The 22,981-nt window shown below is 34.4% G+C and overlaps 1 protein-coding gene across 1 annotated transcript in view; it reads left to right on the forward strand.

Moving 5' to 3' along the window:
* EYS (eyes shut homolog) overlaps positions 1–22,981 on the forward strand; it is a 1,965,296-nt gene that overhangs the window by 209,970 nt on the left and 1,732,345 nt on the right. The window lies entirely within an intron of this gene.

Below are 22,981 nucleotides of genomic sequence, written 5' to 3' on the forward strand. Positions count from 1 at the left end.
TTTTTTTTCAATTTTTGTGTCATTGAGATAGGTTATGAGTTGAAAGATGTTTTACAATCTCTTACCATATTCTGCATATGTATGGAAATTATATAATTTTTCTTTCAAACCATGGCATTTCTGAGAAAAGAAGAGATAGCTAAGCGATTACAATTATATTATATTTAAATCACTTTTTTATTGATTGGCAATTTGGTTTCATTAAATAGGCAAACATGGAATAGTTTATCTAAAAATTATTTTTAAATAAAATTATTGCCAAAAATATAACTGTAACTTGAGATCTGCAAATCAAAGAGAAAATTTTATACATACTTTATATTGATTTTCTGAACATTACAAAATAATATCAGCAGAAACTGTTTAGTCATATTTATCTCTCTTACTATGTTGTTAATATTTTTCTGAAGAATGAGTATTTTTATATGGTCTTATTATTTAAATTTTCCATCAAATCATCTATACCTTCTTTAAAGTTGTATTTGTGATTAATACGTTCAAAATTATTTATGCCTTCAATTGACTGTTTTTCTAATAATGCCATTCTTAAGTGAAAAAAATTTACTGAACAATAAAATATGTGGTTTCTGTTCATCTCAAAGGAAAACCTGCTAAATGGAAAGTATTTTGAATTCTATTTTATCTTTTTTATTTTTATTAATTTTTAATTTATTGTGTTTACATGGATTCAAGTGTCCCACTGAATATAACTCCCTAACCCCCCACCCCCATGTCCCTTTTTATACCCCATTTGTCCCCCTCCCCTAACCTCCTCCCTCCTTCTCTCTAGGATTTGCTGTCCTGTTATCTATATCTTTGTGTTATGTATATATAGTTTCTAGTGAAACTCTGATCCCATCCCTTTATCCCTCTTCCCTCTGAATGCTGTCTCTCTAGTCACTGTGACCCTGCCTCTCCCACTATTCCATTCCTCAGTTCACTTTGTTTATTAGATTACACATGTATGTGATATCATTATATTTTTCTTTCTCTGCCTGACTTGTTTCACTTAGCATAATAATCTCCAGGTCCATCCATACTGTCACAAAAGGCAAGTTTCCTTCTTTTTCACAGCCGTGTAGTATTCCATTGTGTATATGTACCATGGCTTTTTAGTCTACTTGTTCACTGACAGACACTTGGTCTTTTTCCAGATATTGGCTATTATAAACAATGCTGCCATAAACAGGGGGTGCATATCTTTTGAATCAGTGATTTGGTATTCTTAAGATATATTCCTAAAATTTGGGATAGCTGGGTCAAAAAGCAGCTCCATTTTTAATTTTTTGAAGAGACCCCATACAGTTCTCCACAGTGACTGCACAAGTGTGCACTCCCTCCAGCAATGCAGAAGAGTTCCCTTTTCTCCACACCCTCACCAGCACTTAGTCTGTGTTATTTTGTTAATGAGCACCATTCTGATAAGTATGAGGTGGTATCTTATTGTGGTTTTAATTTGCATTTCTCTGATGATTAGTGAAATTGAACATTATTTATTTGCCTATTGGCCATTTGTATGTCTTCTTTGGAGAAGTGTATATTCAGTTATTTTGCCCATTTTTTAATTGGATTGTTTACCTTCCTGGTGTTGAGTTTTGGAAGTTCTTTATAAATTTAAGTTATTAACCCCTTATCAGATGTATTGACAAATATGTTCTCCCATTGTATGGGTTTTTTTTTTTTTTATTTTGTTCATGGTGTCTTTTGCTGTGCAACAGCTTTTTAGTTGGATATTGTCCCATTTGTTCATCCTGGCCTTTATTTCACTTGCCAATGGAGATAAATCAGCAAAAATATTGCTATGAGAGATACTAGAGAGTTTACTGTCTATGTTTTCTTCCAAGATGTTTATGATTTCACAACTTACATTTAAGTCATTTATCCATTTTGAGCTTATTTTTGTGCATGGTGTAAGTTGGTGGACTAGTTTCATTTTTTTGCATGTATCTGTCCAATTTTCCCAACACCATTTATTAAAGAGACTGTCTACTCCATTGTATGCTTTTGCCTCCTTTGTCAAATATCAATTGATCATAAATATGTGGGTTTATTTCTGGGTACTCTGTTCTGTTCTGTTCCATTGAGCTGTATGCCTGTTATTATGCCAGTACCAAACTGTTCTGAGTACAATGGCCCTGTAGTATAACTTGATATCAGGAAATGTGATACCTCCCACTTTATTCTTCACTTTCAAGATTGCTGAGGTTATTCATGTTCTGAGGTTATTCATTTTTGGTCCTATATAAATTTTTGAACTATTTTTTGTATATCTTTGAAGTATGCCATTGGTATTTTACTATGAATTGCATTGAATTTATAGATTGCTTTGGGTAATATAGACATTTTAATGATGTTTATTCTTCCTAATCATGAGTACAGTATATACTTCCACTTGTTTGTATCTTCCTTGATTTCTTTTATCAATGTTGTATAATTTTCCAAATACAAGTCTTTAACCTCATTGGATAAATTTACTCCTAGGTACTTTATTGTTGTTTTTTTGTTGTTGCAATAGTGAGGGGGATTGTTTTCTTAATTACTCTTTCAAACAAGCCATTGTTGGTGTATAAAAATGCCTCTGAATTCTGAATATTAATTTTATATCCTGCCACCTTGCTGAATTCATTTATCAAGTCCAGTAGTTTTTTGAATGAGACTTTAGAGTTTTCTATGTACAATATCATGTCCTCAACAAATAATGATAGTTTTACTTCTTCTTTTCCTATTTGGATGTCTTTATTTCTTTTTCTTGTCTGATTGCTGTGGCTAGGACTTCTAGAACCATGTTGAATAAGAGTGGTGAATGGGGGCACCCCTGCTTGTTCCTGATCTTAAGGAGAGATTGCTTTTAAAATTTGCCCATTGAGTATGATATTGGCTGTGGGTTTGTTATAGATGGCCTTTATCATTTTGAGGTATGTTCCCTGTATTCCCACTTTGCTGAGAGTTTTGATCATAAGTGGGTGCTGGATTTTATCAAATGCTTTTTCTGCATCTTTTGATATTATCATGTGATTTTTATCCTTTATTTTCTTTATGTGATAAATCATATTGATTGATTTGCAAATATTGTACCAACCTTGTCTCTCCATAGTAAATCCCACTTGATCATGATGTATGATTTTTTTTTTCATATATTGCTGGATCTGGTTTGCTAATATTTTGTTGAGAATTTTAGCATCTAAGTTCATCAGGGATATTGGCCTATAGTTTTCTTTCTTTGTAGTATCTTTACCTGGTTTTGGAATGAGGATTATGCTTGCTTCATAAAAGAAACTTGAAAGTCTTCCCTCTTGAATTTTTTGAAATAGCTTGAGAAGGATAGATGTTAGTTCTTCTCTGATTATTTGGTAAAATTCACCTGTGAAGCCAACTGATCTGGGATTTTTGTTTGATGGGAGTTTTTTGATATCTGTTTCTATTTCATTTGTTGTAATCAGTCTGTTTAAATTTTCTGATTCTTCCAGATTGAGTTTTGGAAGATTATATGTTTCTAGAAATTTATCCATTTTGCCTAGGTTGTCCTATATTGTGGCATACTGATTTTCATGGTATTTTCTTACAATCATTTGTAATTCTGTGGTGTCAATTGTTACTTCACTTTCATTTCTAATTTTTATTTGAGTCCTCTCTCTTTTTTCCTTGATGATTCTGGTTAAAGGTTCATTAATCTTGTATACCTTTCCAAAAAACCATCTCTTGGTTTCATTGATCCTCTACAATGTTTTTTAGCCTCTATGTCATTTATTTTTGCTCTGATCTTTATTATTTTCTTCCTTCTACTTCTTCTGGGCTTTACTTGCTGTTCTTTTTCTAGTTCTTTTAGAAGCAGGGTTAAGTTTTTTATTTGAGCTTTTTCTTGCTTCTTAAGATATTCCTGTAATGCTATAACTTCCCTCTCAGGATGGTTTTGCTGTGTCCCATAACTTTGAGTTGTTGTATGTTCATTTTCATTTGTTTCAAGGAAATTTTTTATTTCTTCCTTGATCTCATTGTTAACCTATTTGTTATTTAATAACATGCTATTTAGCCTCCAAGTGTTTGATTGTTTTTCAGTTTTTCTATTGTAATTGATTTCTAGTTTCATGCTATTGTGATCAGAGAAGACACTTCATATGATTTCAGTCTTCTTAAATTTATTTTGACTCATTTTGTGTCTTAACATGTGATCTAGCCTAGAGAATGTACCAAAAGCACTTGAAAAAAAATGTATATTCTGCTGCTTTGGGGTGAAAGGTTCTGAAGGTATCTATTAAATCCAGTTGATCTAGTGTGTTATTTAAGGCCACTGTTTTTCAGGATTTTTTGTTTGTTTGTTTTGGTCTGGAAAGCTTTTTATTTCTCCTTTAATTTTAAATGATAGCCTTGCTGGATAAAAAGTCTTGGTTGTAGGTTCTTGCTTTGCACCACTTTGAATATTTCTTGCCAATCCCTTCTGGCCTCAAGTGTTCCTGTTGAGAAGTCAGATGTCATCTATATTTGGGCTTCTCTGTAGGTAATTAACTGCTTTAACTTGCAGCTTTTAGTATTCTTTCTTTGTCTCTTAACTTTGACACTTTAATTATGATGTGTCTTGCTGTAGGCCTCCTTGTGTTCCTCTTCAATGAAACTCTCTGTGCTTTTTGAACTTGTGTGACTTTTTTCTTCATCAATTTAGGAAAATTTTCAGCTATAATTTCTTTAAACAGGTTTTCTGTTCCTTGTTCATTCTCTTCTCCTTCAGAAACCCCTATGATGCTTATGTTGTTTCTCTTCATGTTGTCACAGAGCTCTGAGTCTCTTTTTGCTGCTCTGCTCCCGTGCTTTCATTTATCTTGTTCTCTAAATTGCTGATTCAATCCTCTGTTTCATCCAACCTGCTATTAATTCCTTCTAGTGCAGTTCTCATTTCTGATATTGTAGTTTTCCTTTCTGACAGGTTTTTTTTTATGATTTTAATGTCCTTTTTGATGCTTGCTATCTCTTTATTTAGGTACTCATTATGTCTATCCATTGTTGCTCTAAGATCATGGAGCATTCTCAAAATAATTATTTTAAACTCTGCATCTGGTATTTTGGTTACTTCCATCTCATTCTGTTCTTTTTATGGGGATTTCTCTTGTTGATTCATTTAGGTCACATTTGTCTGTCTTCCCATTTTGTCTGTGTATTAGGTAGCACTGTCTGGCTTTGAAATTTTTGTGTGGTTTTTATGAAGAATAATGGCTCAGTGGTACTGTCCTTCAGGCCACTTGTTTTCCTTGTTCTAGGAATGCTTCTTGAGGGTACTATTTTCTTACTTGTTGTATGTGAGTATAAGATGCAGTTGGTCTTTTCATAGGTATATTTATCCCCTCAGGCTGGCTGGCCCTGAGGATCACCCTCAATTATGTGTATTATACACTCTGTAATGTCTTTCCTTTTTGGGGTATTTATTCTCTACAGTGTCTGGTGTGCTTCACCTTTGGGTATGCTACTTGTGTAGGTAGTTGAATCTAGGGTTGGTTCTGTCTACCAACCACTACCAGTAGTGTTGGCTTTATTTCTTCTTGGGTTGGTGTCAGCTGTTGTTTATAAACCACTGTGGGCTACCAGTCTATAGCTACTGCACTTTTTGCTGTTTGTGCCTGAATTTTCTGTGTCTGGGTACTGTGAAAGGGGCCAAGTTTTGTATAAGGGTCAGCTTCCTCCTGCTTAGAGATAACAACAGTTCCATAAAAACTTCAAGCTAAGATTTGTCTCTACTTTTCAGCTGCTCCTTCCTCCTCTTGCAGCTGCCTAGTCCTCCCACAGAGTCTTCTGTAGTAAGACTGTAGTATGGGCTCAGATTGGCCTCACCCAACCAACACCTCTATGGGTTGCATATTTGGTGAGTTAGAGCAGCTGAGGTTGTTATTACAAAATTTGTGGGACCCCCTACCTCAGGGATCTCTTGGTCAGAAGCTCAATACAGGGAATGTGGCCCCTATTCCTAAGCTTGATCCCTCAGCCACTGCTGGATACTCAAATTTTATTTCTCCCCAACAAGGTGAGCCATAGGTTCAGACTGAATGTGGCCGACAATCCCCTCTGCAGCAGTTCTTTCAACTGTTGACACCTCAACCTCAGGGAGGAAGAATGAGAAAGATTTCTCCTAGGGCTGACTGTGCCCCTCCCAACGGTTGCTAAGCTCCTCGACCAGATCCAACAATAGACTCTCAAGGACCCACACTTTAAATGTCCATTCTCCAAGCCTCTCTCCCTTCCCCTGGAATCTAGCCTGGCAGGACAGAATATCCAGCACCCATGCCGGCTGACTGTGAATATCCATCCCTTCCAATACACATGAGCTGCTGTGCCAGTGCTAATCACAGAGAGTGGAACTGACCTCAGCTGGGCTAGGTGTGAAAAACTTTTCTTTAGGGTACCACTCTAGCAAGGGTTGTTAGGTCCTGAACCAATACCTTCTGTAGCTGGCCCCTGGGCCTCCCAAGCAGAAACCCAGTGCAGACCATTGGAAGACACTGCCCGTGACTAGCTGTCAGCAACCCTCTTGGAGCTACAAGCAATTCTGAATTTGTGGCTGCCTTTGCTGGGTCCAGGTGTATATGGAAATACCAGCTGCATACCTAGGCTGGCTTTTACCCACTCTGGGCATGGGGAAAAGTCCACTCAAACAGCCAAGTTTCCTGAGTCTTGCCTCCTGCATCCTGTCTGCTGGCTGCTTGTTGGGCTCAGCCACTGAAAAAACCTCTGCTAGAGTCTAGAGCCTGTAGCAATTCAGTGATTAAGAAAGGTGGTGGGTATGGCTCTGCCCCTTGGCCCCAAGTGTCAGTTCAGACTTTTTTCACAGACCTCAGTAAGGTGTAGCCCCAGGAGTACAGTGGGTATAATGTCTGATACCCAGAGGTGTGGTCTTCCCCCTCTAGGGACAGTTTCAGCTGAGTCTTTTGTGAGGTGGAAGCACCAGTCATAGACTTGGGAGAGTGTGGCAGGGAGCTCCAGTCTCAACATCAGAACACTGAGTTACTGATGTGCCCCCTGCTTCCTGGCCTCTCAGAAGGACCCATCACCATCCCTGGGGTAGGAAAGACTCCCAAGGGTGGAGCAGCTGCTTTTTTCCAGGCTGATTCCTCTTGGAAGGGATTGCTCCACACAAAAAAGATGGCAACTACTGGAAAATGATTCACACAGGGATTCTGGTAGCTGACCCTCACAGTGTCTCTTTCTGAGCCTCCAACTGTACACTCTCCTCCTGCAACTTCAGTCCTCTCAGCTCTCTTCCATCAGAGCCCTGGGTAAGTGGCTATGAATGAGGTTTTCTATGGGGGCCTTTTATTTATTTATTTTTTTCCTAAATTTTTTAAAATTTTTTTATTTATTTATTTTAGAGAGGAGAGGGAGAGACAGAGAGAGAGAGAGAGAGAGAGAGAGAGAGAGAGAGAAGAGAGAGAAGGGGGGAGGAGCTGGAAGCATCAACTCTCATATGTGCCTTGACCAGGCAAGCCCAGGGTTTTGAACTGGCGACCTCAGCATTTCCAGGTCGACGCTTTATCCACTGTGCCACCACAGGTTAGGCTGTGTGGGCCTTTTAAACCAGAATCTGCATGCAAAATTTGTGTCTCTTTCTTGTGGACAGAAACCCAGCTCTTTTCACAGCTAAATGCTGTCTGGGTGCCTCTTCTAGGCTCTGGGGCTCTAGGCCAGGGCTCTGGGCCTAAAGCTGAGAACAGACCCCTCTCAGTGAAACCCACCGCACCATGAGAGTCCCTCCAGGCTACCACTTGCTCCCAGGAGCAGGGTAGTCCTTTCTGCATCTCCGCCCTTCCTACTAGTCTCAGTGTGGCTTCTTCAGTAATCCATGGTTATAGATTCCTCTTAGTTTAATCCAATGTTGGTTTTCTAAGATGGTTGTTCTTAAATTAAGTTGTAATCCAATTTGGTCCTACTCCGTCGCCATCTTTCTTCCTCCTCTATTTTTTTCTATAAAATATGTAGATCAAATATCTTAACTGGAGCCATATTTTTATTCTATTCAGAATTATTTTCATTAACAAACCTTTTAAAAATTAGTCCTCATAACATAAGTGATCTCCATATATGATTCCCTTGAATATTTGGTCAAATTTAGGTGCTGCAAACTTGTAGGTCTTCTCAATATAATTCCATTTTGTTCTAGCACATAGATCTATTCAGGAATTATAGGATGTCCTTTCAAATATTATGTCCCACATGTCCAACTATTCCAAAGTGCAGTTTTGATGTTTTTAATCTTGAACACTTTTGAACGGATTAAATTTAAGTATCTTTATTGCACTGGTCAGGAATAAATTTTAATGACCTTTTAAAAATAAGTATAACTCACTAACACTTTCTAAAAGTGATTTTTGTGCTTACGATATTGTTTTCTTATTAAACACTAGTAACTGATTTTGAACAAAATGCAACCAAGATTTAGAGGGCATTTTTTTTTTCTGAAATGTCAAAGTATCCCTAAAACACTTAAGTTTATTTTCAAAGTCATCATTTAGAAGTTTAAACATTTCTAAAATCTAAGTATTAATGGACAACAAAAAGAAAATATTCTTTCATGTTATATTTTTTACAATATCAATTTTGTTACAAAAATATGATGTGCTATGTCATAAATATAAATTATTTGTGAATTTTGCATCTATAAATTCTAATTCAATTTTATGAATATCACAACTATTTGGAATTAAAATATGAATCATGTGTGCTCCATAATAAAGTTTAAGTACATTCTTCCGTCATTTTATCAACTTAATTGAAACAATGTATATGTTATGGTAAACTTAACAAATTTTATATATATAATTTTACCACAAGAACAGTAACTTGATTTTTAAACTTTTTTACTAAATTCTCAATAGCATTTCTAATATTTTCAGGTGTGTTGCCTTCAACAGAATAAATTTTTAAAGCATATTTTTTTTGTGAATTGTATGAAAAAAATCAAACCATTATTAAAATGAACTGATTATCTCTTTGAAGCCTCAGATTTCACTAGTATTAGTCTAGTATGTTTAACTGCATGTGAACTTATTCTTGCTATGAAACCAATATATTTAAAAGGATATTTTAATTTTTGTATAACAAAGATGCTTGCAATACAAAATGAACGAAATAAATTTGGGAGTCATTTGATCTAAATGGAAAGATATGCTTCACAGATTGATATGGAAGAATACCTTCAGCATATGCACCTATTTTGTAACTGGCAGCCTTCTAAAATAATCCCTAACATTAAAATAGTCACTGGCCCTGGACTATCAGCTCAATCACTTAGAGCAGTGTTTTTCAACCTCTGTTCCGCAGTCTGATACTCAAGATATTTTGTGCCAGGCCAGGAAAGAGTTAACCACCCAGATGTCATATGAAGATTACAGACCGAGTGATTTTTTTTGTAAATTTGTGTTAATTTTAATGAGGTGACATCAATAAATCAGGGTACATATGTTCAAAGAAAACATCTCCAGGTTATCTTGTCATTCAATTATGTTGCATACCCATCATCCAAAGTCAGGTTGTCCTCTCTCACCTTCTATCTGGTTTTCTTTGTGCTCCTCCCCCTCCCCTTTTTCCTCTCCCTCCCTGTCCTCCCCCCTCCCCCCCAACCACCATATTCCTGTCCATGTCTCTTAGTCTCGTTTTTATGTCCCATCTATGTATGGAATCATGCAGTTCTTAGTTTTTTCTAATTTACTTATTTCACTCCGTATAATGTTATCAAGATCCATCCATTTTGTTGTAAATGATCCAATGTCATTATTTCTTATGGCTGAGTAGTATTCCATAGTGTATATGTGCCACAGACCGAGTGACCTTAATCAAATCCTTTATGCTCGAGGTGATTTCTGCCTTAGCGGTCCCCAAAATAATTCCCCTATTTTCACCAGTACCCAAGTGTAAAAAGGTCAAAAACCACTAGGTTAGAGCGCTGTCCCAAAATACTAAGGTTGCAGGTTCAGTCCCCAGTCAGAACATATATGGAAGGCAACCAGTAAATGCATAACTAACTGGAACAACAAATGAATGCTTTTTTTTTTCTCTCACCCTCCCACCCTTTCTCTCTCTGTTTCTTTCTCTGTCTCTAAAATTAATCAATAAAATAAAAAATAATTAAAATAGATGCTGATGCCCTGGCCAGTTGGCTCAGTGGTAGAGCGTCGGCCTGGCGTGCAGAAGTCCCGGGTTTGATTCCTGGCCAGGGCACACAGGAGAAGCGCCCATCTGCTTCTCCACCCCTCCCCCTCTCCTTCCTCTGTCTCTCTCTTCCCCTCCCGCAGCCGAGGCTCCATTGGAGCAAAGATGGCCCGGGCGCTGGGGATGGCTCCTTGGCCTCTGCCCCAGGCGCTAGAGTGGCTCTGGTCGCGGCAGAGCAACGCCCGGGAGGGGCAGAGCATCGCCCCCTGGTGGGCGTGCTGGGTGGATCCCGGTCGGGCGCATGCGGGACTCTGTCTGACTGTCTCTCCCCGTTTCCAGCTTCAGAAAAAAAAAAAAAAAAAAAATAGATGCTGATGATTCTTCAACTAGTGTAAGTCTTCTGGTTTTCATATAGACGTGACATCACTAAATACTACATGGTTAATCATGAATAATAACATAGTTTAGGGGCAAATGACCTATTTATTATCAAATGTATAGGGAAATATACATTTGAAATATTAAACTGTAATTTTTTTTATTAGATTTCATGTTAAATATTTATTATGAAGTAAGAAATAAATATCAGCATACAATAAAATATGTAAAGAGTTGTATATCAGGGCTTGCATACCTTTTTCTTTAAAGGGAGAGATAGCAAATATTTTAGACTTTCTGAACCATATGGTCTCAATTGCAACAACTCAACTCTGCTGTGGTAGCATAAAAACAGCTATAGATAATATGTAAATGAAGGAATTTTTCTATGCTCCAATAATTTATTTTTTTAAGTGAGAGGAGGGTAGATAGAGTTCTGCCTGTGCCCAACTGGAATCCACCCAGGAGCCCCGATCTTGGGCCAATGCTCAAATCAACTGAGCTATCATCAGCACCTGGAATCATGCTTGAACCAATCAAGCCACTGTCTGTAGGAGGGGAATAAGGAGAGATGGGGAGAGAAACAGATGGTTGCTTCTCTTGTGTACAGTGATTGGGAATTAAACCAGAAAATCCATTTGTCGGCCGATGCTCTATCCACGCAACCAACTGGCTAGAGCCCAATAAATCTTTATTTACAAAAATAAGTACAAGGTCATATTTGGCTCACAATTATAGCTTACCAACTCCTGATTTATACCATACAGTAAATCAGCAAACTTCTATTGCAAGAACAGACAACTCTCTATAAACTCTTATGTCAAGTCTGCTTGGCCTCGATTTGTCTCTCAAATAACATAGAGACATAACTCGTAATTTTTTGTGGTTTACACAGACCCAGCTTACTTGCAGACATGCAGTTTTTCTTGCTCAGGGCAGCACTATCAAACCCTTTTCCTCTGGCCAATTGAGAAGTCAGATATTTGTGGCTGCTTGGGTCTTCAAAATCCCACCAGCTGTTTTTAAATGAGAAATATACTGTACTTGGACTCTGGACTGTATTTGGAGAAGAGAGGTAAATTATCAATGGTTAACTTGCTAGTTTATCCTCATGATAAAATAACTCACTGCTTATGTATCTCCCACGCTCCTGGAGAAGATCATGGCAAATTTAAAAGACAAAGTGGAAATCAGTAAAACTTAACCCTGTTTATTTAAATGCAACTGTGAATAATAGTACTTAATTAGAAAGTCCAGGACTAATGAAATTTGATAATTGGGAATTGGGCAGAACTGATATCATAGCAATATTCTGTCTTACACTCCATGGCATAAAGTAGTACTAGGGAAAACTATAACGATGACTTTATTAGAAGATGCAGTAACTAACTATAATACTTTGAAATTTTGTTTTGGTATCTATTATATCATTCTGTGATATTAAAGCCTAACCAAAAATATACAAGAAACATCACATTTAAAAAATTTATAAGTATGTATTTATCTATATATTTTTATCTGGTATTTATCCATCTATCCATATATTTATTTAGTTATCTTACACATATTTTCCAATTGGTTCCTTCAAAAACCTTCAAGAATGAATACATGTATAATATTTTCCCATTGTAATTATATGTGCCTATTATTATATATCATATGATATATGAAACAGGATTCATAAATAAGATCATAATGTTTCAAAGAGTATGTTAAAAATCTGAAAACTTTATATTTTCAGTGCCTTTTAAAACAGTGTTTGTTACATAAATTAGCCTTTATGTCAAATTACTTTGCTCTTGACTTTCACTTCAAACTAGGATTTTGGAATTTAATGTCTTTTGGGAAGTTATAGCTATTATGCAAGAAACAGTTTAATAATCTAATGCAAATATAAGTCAAGGCTTCAAAGAAATAAGGTGTGAGTACACCGATCCAATTTGAAAACTAGAAGCCTTTATAAGAAAATATATTCTTAATTTTTAAGACAATGCAAATATTGTGAAGGAGTATGAAAAAGAATAATTAGCCGGGAGGTCAAACTGCAATCTCAGTCATTGTAAAAGTAAAATTAAGAATAAAGGTCTAATCTGAAACTGTATGAAAATGTATTCTTTCAATGTAATTCCAAATTTGAAAATGTTATAGAAAATTTATGTATCCATTATAAAGTGATTTGCTCTAGGACTATAACTTCATAAAGTTTATTGCAAAAATTTAATGTATTTTTGAGGAGTTTATTGAACCATTAACATTTTCAATTTAGAGATGATCAGTTTCTGACTTATTTTCAAAACTCTTCAACATAAGTTTGATATAGGAACAAGTGACTGTCAGAAAATAAACTCTTTAGTCTTAGTTTATTACTGACAGCTAAAAAAAGCATTTTTTGTTTCAAGATTCAAAAAGGTTCATTTTAAAGGAACAGTGGGATCTCTGTGCCTAAAATGATTTAGAGATCCCAGCATGGTTTGGAGGAATAATTATTTTTCAGGATGTGATAACCTCAGGTATCATTTAGACAGGTAACAAGAGGTCCAATCTGACTAGTGAAGAATACTGTAAGGCATTTCATTAGTAGCTTAAATCTGAAGGTAGATGGAATATTTTTTAATGTAAAATTGATCTCTCCTTTTTTAAAACCTCTTCCAGTGGGTAAAATTTTGTCCATAGAAAGAAATGCTAGCAGGAGTTAAATCAGATATAACATTTTTTCATTTTTAATAATTGAACTTTAATCCTATTTTGAAACTCAATTCTGATCGAGGTTGGAATATTAATCTCAGTCAATTCAGCTATAGCTCTAACCCCCTGCCATTTAGAGAATTGAACTATTTCTTGTTCTTATAAGTGTAATTTGTTAAGTATTGTGAATAATCACATTTCATGAGCCAATGGGAACTCTACATGTGCAATCAACTCTGCGAACTCTCATTTATAAGATTTGAAGTTAAAACTATGACAAATAGTTAAAACAAGTTAATCTAATACTTTTAATGGTGCACACAATTTTTAGCTGTTGAGTAGGAAATAACTTATGTACTTTACTCTGGATTGTTATTATTTTTATGTTGTCAAACCTCATTTTGAGGTATTTTTCTTCTTGATTCTTTGCTCACTATGATCATTCAGGTTGGTGGTGACCTGTAGCTCTAAGCACAGCTTGAGCCACAGTAATATAACACTAAAAGCTAAAGGTCCTACGCCCAAACTAACATGAGTAATTATTCTACTCCATGCTGACAAAGGACTGAAGCTTCCTTTGTGCCTTCTGATTAGTCTCTCTTCCATTGTGATAAATCTTCCTTTGATTAATTGGCAAAACAATGCATCCAAGTATTTCTATTTCACTGTAAATTATCTCAACAATTATGTATAAACTAAGTATCTAGTATATATTAATATTATTCATTTAATCAATGATTATTCTTAATAATTATGAGTTAGTATAATCATGAACACTCTTTTGTGTTGATGAATGAGAGCATAAATTGAATAAAAATGAAAGGTCGTGAAAGCTCAATAAAACATATACTTTAGCTAAAGTTATGAAACGTACATACATACATATATACCAATGTATGTATGAGCTTTTCTAATCCCTGGTAACAATATTCTAAGCTCTTAGGGAAGGAAATTGTACATATTTTTTTTATTTTAAGTGTTTTAATTTTTTAATAAATAAAATTTTAAAAAATGTTCTAATCATTTTTTGTTATATATAAGAATATACATGATATTTCTATTACCTTGTACCTGAGAAATGTACATGAGAAATACATTAGTCAGTTTTAGTTTCCCCCACATTTCTTGGTATTTTCTATCTAAACAATTTTATTGACTATAAATAAAGTTTGTTTTTATCTATTTCTTTCTAACATTCTACCTGTGGTTTTATTTGATTGTTATATTGTACTGGGTAGGCCTTCTATACAATGTTAATAATAAAGAGGCATTCTTCCCTTTTTTATGTTAAAAGGAGGCTATTCAGTATTTTATCATTAAGTATAGTGTTAACTATAGATTTTACACTAGTGCTCTTTGACAAAGGAAGAGTCTCTTCATATAGTTTGCTGTGCATTTTTATTAGAATAGGATGATGAATTTTGTCAAATGTTTCTACTGCGCCTATTGAGATGATCTTGAAATGATTCTTGTTTTAAAAAAATATTTATTCATTTTAGAGTAAAGGAGAGAGAAAGAGGCAAGAGAGCAGTAAGCATCAACTCCCATACGTGCCTTGACTGGGCAAGCCTGGGGTTTTGAACAGGCGACCTCAGAGTTCTAGGTAGAGGCTTTATCCACTGAGCCACCACAGGTCAGGCTTAAAATGATTCTTTAATAGCAAATTCATGAATTACAGATGAGCCAATCTTGCATTTCTAGGATAAATCTCAATTGAAAGTAATAAATTATCATTTTTATATGCTCTGAATTTAGTTGGCAATATTTTGTTAAGAAATTTCTCAGAGGCTTTGATGGGTTGGCTCAATGGAAGAGTGTCGGCACAACGTGTGGACATCCAGGTTTGATTCTGTTCAGGGCACAGAGGAGAAACAACCATCTGCTTCTCCACCCCTCCATCTCTCACTTTTTTTTTCTCTCTCTCTCTCTCTTCCCCTCCCACAGCTATGGTTTGATTGGAGCAAGTTGGCCCAGGCATGGAAGATGGCTTCATGGCCACTGCCTCAAGTGCTAAAGATAGCTTGGTTGCTAAGCAACAGAGCAATGCCCCCAGACAATCAGAGCATTATGCTATAGGGGGCTTGCCTGGTGGAACCCGGTCTGGCACATGCAGGAATCTGTCTCTGCCTCCCCTCCTCTCATTAAAAAAAAAAATTCTCAGCACCTGATTAGGCAGTGGCACAGTGGCTAAAGCATGAACCTAGAACTCTGAGGACCCAGGTTTGAAACCCCAAGGTCACCAGCTTCAGTGCAGATTCATACAGCTTGAGCATAGGCTCACCACCTTGAGTGCACTGTCGCTGGCTTTAGCATGGGATTATAGACATGACACATGGTCACTGGCTTGAACCCAAAGGTCACTGGCTTGAAGTCCAATGTAGCTCTCTTGAGCAAGGGGTCACTGGCTCAGCTGGAGCTTCCATGTAGAGGTACATATGAGAAAGCAATCAGGGAACAACTAAGGTGCCACAGCTATGAGTTGATGCTTCTCATCTCTCTCTCTTACTGTCTGTCCCTATCTGTCCCTCTTTCTGTCTCTTTGCTCTAAAAAAAAAAAGGAAAGATATTTTTCAGTTGTGTTTATGTTGAATATTGCTGTATAGTTAAAAAAATTCTTTTAGGTTGAGGTATAATTTATCAGTTGAAGTCTACTTATTGAAATATTTATATAAATTTAATATTTTTTATATAAATATTTTATGTCAGTAGTGAAAGTTCTTGGCCTGTTATGTAGATATATATACATTTATGTATGTGTATATATATATATATATGAAAGTTTTTTGTTAAAATTAAATTATTTTAGCAGGTACAGAAAATTCTATTTTCCAATTTTTGTAAGATTTCAGAAGTTGTGCTATTCAAGGAAGTTTTTTCTTGCATATTAGTTGTTTACGTTTTTGAATAATGTTTATATCTTACTGTTCTTTTAATATCTTTAGGATCATAATAATATTTATTATTTTATGTATGATACCATTTTTTTTGTGTTTTCCTCTTTTTTTCTTATCAATCTTGTGAAGATTTTGTCCATCTTTTTGATTTTCAGTGTACCAAATTTGCCTCAGCTGATTTATCCTATTGCTTCCATTTCACTTACTTCTTCTCTTCTATTATACATTTTTAAGCCTTTACGTAAGTGTTTGGAAGTTACTCATGTTTATTATTCTTCTCTTCTATTATTTTGGTTTTGATTTACTCATGTTACCTGGTTTTAATATAAATCAAATCATTTATTTGACAATACTATTTTGGCCTTTATTGTAATTCATTAAACATCAATTAAATTTGTGTATTGTCCCTTTGACATGTTTTTTCTCTAGCTGACTTAATAATATATTTTAAATATTAATAGTATTCTGCCTGGTATTGAATTTTTTTGTATTTATTTAGCCCAAAGGATGCCAGCTTTATAAGATTTGTAAGGTAATACTTTCACCATATTTGGGAACTTTTATACCATTATTTTATTTTATTTTAAAAATATTCATACAAACATTTGAGTGAATATTTAACATTCAAAGAAACAAAAGTGATTAATGAAAACTGCTTTTAAAAAACTCACTGCCAAAATCTCTCCTTTCTTTCTACAATTATACATGCAGTAGACATCTTATTTTTCTACTTGTCATTCTGGCTCTATTCATTTTATTCATTCAATCATTTTTCTCCCTCTCTCTCTTCCATACATTAATCCCTTTTTTAGTTTACTAGGTGCTTTCTAATTCTGTCTGGTTTGTTCACTCTTCAAGGACTTTGTGTAGTTTTTTTTATGTGTGTTTTATACAGAATTTTATGTTTTCTGTGAAACAGTTCAGCTAAAAAAGAAAAAAGTCATTTTACCAGTGACACTATCAAATATGTCAATATTTATTTCACACACTGTCTTGTGTTTCAGTTTGTTTTTGTTTTGTTCCTTTGTAATTTCCAAAATTTTCTTAGTATGTGTTGAAATAGGTAAGTTTGTAGAGAAACTAAACAGAAAATTTCAGGTAGATGCATGACATTTTAAGTGTCAAGTATGAATAATTAGGCATAAATATTAATATCTGGAAATAGATTATGACTTCACTTTACATATTATAATAATTATTTTAAAGTGAAATTTAACTATAAATGAGGTAGTTTCAGTGATTGTAACACTGTCCAAATGCTGAATTTTAGGGGAGACAGAATTAATTAGCTATGATACATATATAATGTCTTACCCAAATAGTTTTACCTATTATGACTAACTTAATTTTAGAAATATGCCTTTATAAAGACTACTTTCTCAGAACATTCTAGTTACTTTCCCTTTTCTTACATTACATAGTAGAAAGATGAACTTGAGAGTTTTATGAGTTTGATTATTGGATTCTACAATAGTTATAGATGAATTTAAGTCATCTAATCTTCTACTGTTTCATCCACTATATGAAGGAAATAGAGCATACCTTCCCCGCTTTCTTTGCAGAACGAGTAAGATAAGAAACACAGCATGGGTTTGGTTAATATATTGCATAGCCATTAGAGTTAAGCAGATTATTATCCCGAGACTATCTCTACAAGTCCCTAGCTCCATAACCTTTAGAATATTATTAAGCTCTCTAAATTTTAATTTTCTAATCTCTAAAATTTTGAGAATTATCAATACTCCTCTTATGGATTTTTATGAGAATTAAATGAATCTGTCCATGTTAAGCACTTAGTAAAAACTAAAGACACATATTAAGCACTCAATTATTTTAGCCATTGTTACTTTTGCTTGTTTGGCATAGCAAACATTCTTCCAATGTTTATTTCTATTGTTAAACTAATACAGTCAAAACCAATCTTTTTATTTTTCTAGTATTCAAGTATGTATACAAGTCTTCTACCTACTTTTGTAAACTTATTTTTTAATATTTCTCTAAACAAATACAGTGGTACCTTGAGATACAAACAGACCAACATACAAATTTTTTAAGATAGAAGCTGCGACTCAGTCCATATTTTTGTTCGAGATCTGAGCGAAATTTTGAGATACAAGTCGTGATTCGGAAAGCTGCTGCTAGTTGGCACGTTCATGCACGGGTCCAGTATTGGCAGTTTGATATATGAGTTGACTGACTTTTGAGCTTGGTTTCAGAATGAATTAAATTCGTATCTGAAGGTACCACTGTAAATCTAGTGATTTTGTTATGAACAAGTCATACACATTTATATATTCTTTATTGTTGTTCATAATTATTTTTTATTCCCTAGAATTAAGTCTTCCTTTCATTCCTTTACTTCTCCAGAATCCACTTCCTTTACTTCTCCTGCTGATATACAGTGTCCTTGACTGCAAGGCCTATTATCTAGTTAAGTTTAGAACTCTCTTTTGTAATAAATATAAGGTAGTAAATAAATGTTTCATAATCAAGAGAATCATAGGAAGTTGTTTTTAATCTTAAAGAAATTTCAAACTATTATGATTCTCTTCTGACAGATGTACTATAAAATAATTATGGAGCAATTATTATTTTTTTATTCTGGAGTTACACAGTTATATGTGAATTTTGTATACTCTTTTTGCCATATACATAAAGAAAAGAATCACAGTTCAGTTGTGTTTTATTAGGACACTGGAAATAATATTAAAAGAAATACATCACCTCTTAAAAATGAAATATATGGTGTTGGAACAAAGTCATGTGGATAATAAAATACCCACTTATCTTTGACTCAGAATGTGTTGAATTTTCTTAACAGTTATGAAAGTTGCATAATTTCTTTATTTTTAAAGTGAAAAACATGTAAAAGCTACTTTTAGCTTTATAAGATTGAAAGCATTCTGTACATTTGTAATATTTTGAATTGGCTATCATTTGTTACAAATATTTTATACATTGCAATAATACTGCCTATACAATTATAATAACTTTCCACTTCTGATTTACAGTTTCAGTGGCAAAAAAATCATTTGATTGGTGCCTAAAATTGATTGATGTGTTGTTTACTGCATTAAGTAATCTTTGTCAGTGTAATGTAAGGCTTCTAATGAGTGTTGAAATCTGTTAAAGTCTGCATGTTTTCATTCTTTGTTCAAGTGGACAGGTGTGACAATTTATAGAATTCCATGCAGAAACTCTAATTACTTCATCTTGGGACTTTGAAATGTGTTTTATGGGAAAAAGTCATAAGCTTAATTTTTAAGTAAGGATGATTTAATTATCAAATGTTTTACTTTTATCTCTATTTTTTTATTTTAAATGATATTACAGTTTTACATGTTATCTATAAAATCCTAATTCAAGAATTACTGAAGTATTATTATAAATATCCTTTTCAATAGATATGATTACATTTGATTTTTGACATACTAATTTGATCACAGTAATAAAAAATTCCTGTTTTTAAAAACCTGTTTACCTACAGACACACTTACCTTAAGAACTCTATCAACTTCATATATGTTCAGGAGCATTTTTAGAAATGACCTGAGATAGGTGAATATTTCCTGATTCAAGATAAATGTTTGCAAATGATTAATACATTTTGACACCAAATTATGCCACAATTCAGTGAAATTCTTTATAAATATTAAGAGTACCTTTACAAATTAATATAAGACAATAAATTAAGAAGTACATTTTAATGTTATATCAATTAAATAAGTTTGGAAAGAAAATACAGTTGATCCTTGAACAATGCAAGGGTTTAAAGAGTTGACCCCTGCATATTCAAAACTTCATGTGACATTTGACTCCCCCCAAATAAGTACTAATGACCTCCTGCTGACTGGCAGCCTTACCAATAAAATGGTCAGCATATATTCCGTGTGTTATATATATTATATATGGTACTATATTCTTAAAGTAAGTCAGAAAAAAAGAAATGTTATTAAGGCAACCATGAGGAAGAGAAAATACTGTTAAAGTAGTATGTATTTATTTAAAAAATCATGTGTAAGTGGACTAATGCAGTTTAAACTCATGTTGTTTAAGCGTCAACCATTTATTTTTCTGTCAGTTATGCATTAGATTTCACTCTCATAATAATTGTTTGTGTGCCTATTTATGGAAGATCATCATTAATGGCTACATTTGATATACTGGATATTTTTTTAACTTGGACCTTTAAGAAACACTTTTCACAGAATTTATTGTTTTGGAAAGAATGTAAATAGCATGCATCCTGGTAGATAAGCCTACAATTTTGTGTTTAAGGACTGAGGTTTCGCCTGACCAGGCGGTGGCGCAATGAATAGAGCATTGGAGTGGGATGTGGATGACTGAGGTTTCACATCAGGTGCAGTGTTGCAATGAACTGAAACTACTCTAATCCCATCATGCCTGTTTCTTGGGAAGCAGTTGCTGTTCAAGAAAGTCATTCTTTTTTTTTTTACTATCCAGACAGAAAATGATTTGACTTTAGGTGATGGGCACACAACACAATCAACAGTTCAAATGCTAAAGAAATGCTTACCTAAAACCTCTGTACACTTATTAAATAATGTCACCTCATTAAATTTAATTTACTAAATAAGTTTTTTAAAAAGAAAGCAATTTTAATGTTTTCACTTGAAAAAAAGATTCTTTAACTCAATTACTGTTAATAGGCATTATATTTATATAATGAATAATTTCACTTACTATTGTGAGAACTGAAATGCAGACATAGCTTTTAGTTTACTGAATTCATATTAGTCCCGTGAAAAGCCATTGTTACTTATTATTATGACTCTAGGACACAATACTTGAATAAATTAAATTATTTAATAAATATATAATATTTGAAATGCGTGTTATATTAAAATTTATAAAATGAGTCTAAACATTCAGTGAGCTATAATAACATATATTATGTAACTGTTTTCACACAAAATAAAATTTGAATCAAATCTGAGATGTTATTTTCAAAATTTTGCCTTTATTTTTTTGCCCCGCATTTGCTTATAGGATATTATGATGATATCTAGCTATAGATCATCATTTAAATGTAAAATTATTATTAATTTTATTAAAAAATTTTACTTGAGAGAAAGAGAGAGGAAGGGGTAGAAGAGAGAGTGAGAGAGAAAGCGAAACATCAACTCATTCCAGTTAATTTTTCCATTTAGTTGTGCACTCATTGACTGTTTCTCACACATGTCCTAAGGAGTATCAAACTTGTGACCTTGGCTCATTGAGACAAAGCCCTATCCAGTGAGCCACTCAACCAGGGCAGTAAAATTATTTTTAAATGAACATATTTACCCCTTATAGAATTTTGATAATATAATATTATGTATAAATTTAGCCATATAACCTTGAGTTGTCAAGGGTTTATTTTAGAACTTTGAAATATTTTAATAAGTAAACTATTGTTCCACTGGATATATATAAATAAAACCAATAGCAGAAAAATTGAATAAGACTAACATCGACAAAATGAAGAAGGTAATATTTCAGTGTAGCCTGGTATAATATGTTTTGTGACCAAAACTTCAGAAGTTCTAATTATTTTCATTGAATGTTTTTTTTTTGTTTTTTTTTTTCATTTTTCTGAAGCTGGAAACAGGGAGAGACAGTCAGACAGACTCCCGCATGCGCCCGACCGGGATCCACCCGGCACGCCCACCATGGGGCGACGCTCTGCCCACCAGGGGGCGATGCTCTGCCCATCCTGGGCGTCGCCATGTTGCGACCAGAGCCACTCTAGCGCCTGAGGCAGAGGCCACAGAGCCATCCCCAGCGCCCGGGCCATCTTTGCTCCAATGGAGCCTTGGCTGCGGGAGGGGAACAGAGAGACAGAGAGGAAAGCACGGCAGAGGGGTGGAGAAGCAAATGGGCGCTTCTCCTGTGTGCCCTGGCCGGGAATCGAACCCGGGTCCTCCGCACGCTAGGTTCATTGAATGTTTTGAAGTTTGTACAATATTTCCTTTTGCAGATGGCATCCAATGCTTACAACTACCCTATTAGGAAGTAAATCCAATAATCATTAAGTAAGATAAATAAATTGATATATATATACACAGTGGAATAAAATTTATAGTTGTATAAAAAATAATACAATGATTAATAAATTATAATACAATAATAAACTGATTTATGTACTCAACTGTTTGCATATATACATGTCTACATAAATATGCATATATAATATTCATAATTATACATATATGTGTGTGTGTGTATGAGTGTATGCATATATATGAAGGTTAGATACACACACAATTCCTGACTGACTGGGAGGGGTTACTTCTTCCAAGGTAGACATTATGACTTCTCTGCATTTTGTATTGACTGTTGATAAAACACTTCAGTATGAAAAGAAAAAGTCTGGCTTTTATCAACAGCTTGAGTTTCTTGCTTTTCTGGTCCATACTCACAAGAATATTTTCTTCCCTCTCCCTTTGGTCTATGTTCTTCCCATCCTCAGACAAAATACAGGAATTTTAGTTGGGATGTTAATTGGTATTACCGGCTAGAACACTTAACATGTACCCTCTTAATGGCATTGGCTTTCACATCATGATAGCAAATTCCACATCAAGCTTCCAGGGAGAAGAGTGAACTATAATCATCTTTTATATCTAGCCTCAGAAGTGACATCAAATATCTCTTCCTATATTCTATTTGTTGAGGTTTTTATAAAAGCCCACTCAGATTGAAGGAGAAAGGAGATGTTAGAGAAGACCCTGTTCAGTTGTAAATATTGCTGCTGCCATTTTCATAATCTACCGAAGAATACATTTTTTTCCTACTCTTACATGCTATGAAACCTAGTTGATTGTCAGGCTTTTTCTTCTGCAACATGCTATATAAAAAACTATGCATTCTACAGCGTGACATGAACCACAAAGCCA

The sequence above is a fragment of the Saccopteryx leptura genome, chromosome 1 (assembly GCF_036850995.1).
Source record: "Saccopteryx leptura isolate mSacLep1 chromosome 1, mSacLep1_pri_phased_curated, whole genome shotgun sequence".
NCBI lineage: Eukaryota > Metazoa > Chordata > Mammalia > Chiroptera > Emballonuridae > Saccopteryx > Saccopteryx leptura.